Source organism: Sinocyclocheilus rhinocerous, unplaced genomic scaffold, assembly GCF_001515625.1.
Source record: "Sinocyclocheilus rhinocerous isolate Xijiao unplaced genomic scaffold, SAMN03320098_v1.1 scaffold1238, whole genome shotgun sequence".
NCBI lineage: Eukaryota > Metazoa > Chordata > Actinopteri > Cypriniformes > Cyprinidae > Sinocyclocheilus > Sinocyclocheilus rhinocerous.
The window spans coordinates 1,175,136-1,177,987 of NW_015662954.1; positions in this window are offsets into that span (position 1 = coordinate 1,175,136).

Consider the following 2,852-nt stretch of genomic DNA (forward strand, 5'->3'; position numbering starts at 1 on the left):
CATGTGACATCAGTGGCTCAACTTCAGTTTTGCGAAGCTATGAGAATACTTTTTGAGCGCAAAGAAAACAAAAATAACAATTTTTTCAACAATTCTTCTCCTCCAAGTTACGTTTTTCGCCATTTTAGATAGTATCACAACGCATACGCACGCTTACCCCTAAGCGTAAACAATGCTGATTACGCAGATTACGTTCATGCGCGCTTTCTCCCCCGAACGTATACAACGCTGATTACATCGATTACGCTCTTGGGTACTCTCCAAAATGGCGGAAGACGTAACTCGGGGGAGAAGAATTGTTAAATAAATTATGCTATTTTTGTTTTCTTTGCGCTCAAAAAGTATTCTCATAGCTTCGCAAAACTGAAGTTGAGCCACTGATGTCACATGGACTGTTTTACCGATGTCCTTGCTACGTTTCTGTCTGGGAACATTTCAGTTGCGTTGCTGTCTATGCAGGGTCTGAGAGCTCTCAGATTTCGTCGAAAATATCTTAATTTGTGTTCCGAAGATGAACGAAGGTCTTACGAGTTTGGAACGACATGAGGGTGAGTAATTAATGACAGAATTTTCATTTTGGGTTGAACTAACCCTTTACGTATTTCTTATTTACTGTACAACATATCTTAAAACTATGTTTTTTTCAAAGTTTTAATTAGATTTTGAGTCCCATATTTTCAATTTGGTTTCAGACCTGACTGTAAATATAAATCCATGGATGCATGTGCATTCTTCAATTTACTTGTAGCAATAAAAGCAGAGCTAAAAACACTCGATGAAATATAAAAAAAGATGTTTTATAATTGTGTTTGGCATTGCAGATTGAAGAGATCCAGAGGGAAGTCACCCACATACTATTTGTGAGATGACCCCACTCACTTGCAGGGATTTTAAATAGAGTAGTTGGAATTAGTGTGCGTGGTGTGTGCTAGTAATCTTCCTCATTTGAAAACCAATTTGAACTCCAGTGTTCTTGTCTGTTGCTTTTATTTTTCTGCAGATGGCTTCCTCTTATGTTCTGAGATATTTTATTCTCAGTTCTTTGGGAAAGAGTGGGAGCTTTGAGCTGAAGACTTCTCCTTAAAACAGCAGGTGTCTGCACCACTTGCCTACTGTACTAGCCAGTCCTGCGTTCACCCTCAATCTGTCATCTCGTCTCAGCTCTCGGGAGGAGGACGGACTGCCTGACTGATGGGGGGAGCGTTGGAGTCTCAGTCGCCATCACTTCGCTCGATCCGGCTCTGATCTGGCACCCCTGCGGTTGAGTGAACAGCAGACACATATAAATCTGTACGCTTTAAAGCTAGCTTTCATCAGGAAACCACGCAGTCGCTCTGAGACTCCACCATACAGTACACAGATATACACCACACTGATAAACTAAAGACAGAAATTGTGCATTGAGGTGGCACTACACAAGCTACAAACATAAATGCTCTGTTCCTAAACCTAGTGCGCTACTATTAGCATTTTATTTTATTTTTTTTGCAAACAAACACAACATTTTAAATCTACATATGTGTGTTCTTGAAACAAATTTCATTCCAAAAGTTATGCATTTTAGCTATTCTACCTCATAAGATATCCAATTTTGGCCAAATTAGCATATGCCTTTCCAACAACGTTATGTCAGTATTAGTGAAAACATGAATCCAAAATGGCAGACAATGCATAAGTAGCCTACTTTTGATTATAAATAAACATACATTTCATTCAGTACTGAAACGTATCGATAAAGTTACTGAAAAATATTTGAACAAATATTTGTGTGTACAATGCATTTTTATGCTTATTAACAGAGGTGGGGGACTCGAGTCACATGACTTGACTCGAGTCTGACTCGAGTCGCAAATTTAAGGACTTGTGACTTGCTTGACTAAATAAAGAAAATGACTTGACTTGACTTGGACTTGAGACCCAGTGACTTGTTGAACATGTGTGACTTGCCCCCACCTCTGCTTATTAAGAGTATTGTGCTTTTAGCTTAACAACATGCTAATGTCAAAACATGATATTTGACACCTAGAGTAGCTGCTTATGTAGAGCGGCCCAAATCTCTCTCTCCCTTTTCATAGTAAGATATATATTACATGCAAACTGCACATGGGATAAAGTAAATGAGTCACACATACACACAAACATTTTTTTTTCTTTCAATTTATTACCTAAAAAAAGAAAATGTCCTATCACAAGTCACACTGAAATGTATTGCTTAAGAAAAAAATATATTTAGATATTTTCCTTTTTTTTTTTACTTGATTATTTCCATTATATTCCACAAAAACAAAACGGGGCACAGCAATGCCCCATTTCCGCCTTCCGCCCACTTTAAAAAAAGCACAAAGAAATACATAATTCACAGTTACCATTTTGGTTTCATAAATTAATACAGTCACACATGTGCTACACCGGTCTATAGCTAGAACATTGTAAATTGTTTTTTTTTCTTGACTCTTGTAATCAGTTTTCATTGGCTACAAGAAAGAACAGGCAACTTAAATGTGATCAGAACTCCAACAAACTATTGAAAATGCCCCCCATTCCCTCCCTCCACCCTTATTCAATTACCCTATCCTAAAACTCAGAACATCTCCTATGCTTTTTTTCAATTTTCACTTTTTTTTTTACTGTTGTACATATAGGTGAGGCACACACAGAGTATATTTCATACATATATAAAAATTAAATAATGATTTTCTTGGGGGAGAGGGAGAAATCGTCCATTGAAGTCATTTATCTGAGAAGAAGGGAAGTGCATGTTGTCAACGTGTCCTTAAAGGACATCTCAATTGAGAGTTAGGGCACTTTGTTGCTATAGCACTGCAGTTGAAACTTCCTTTTTTTTTCAATTA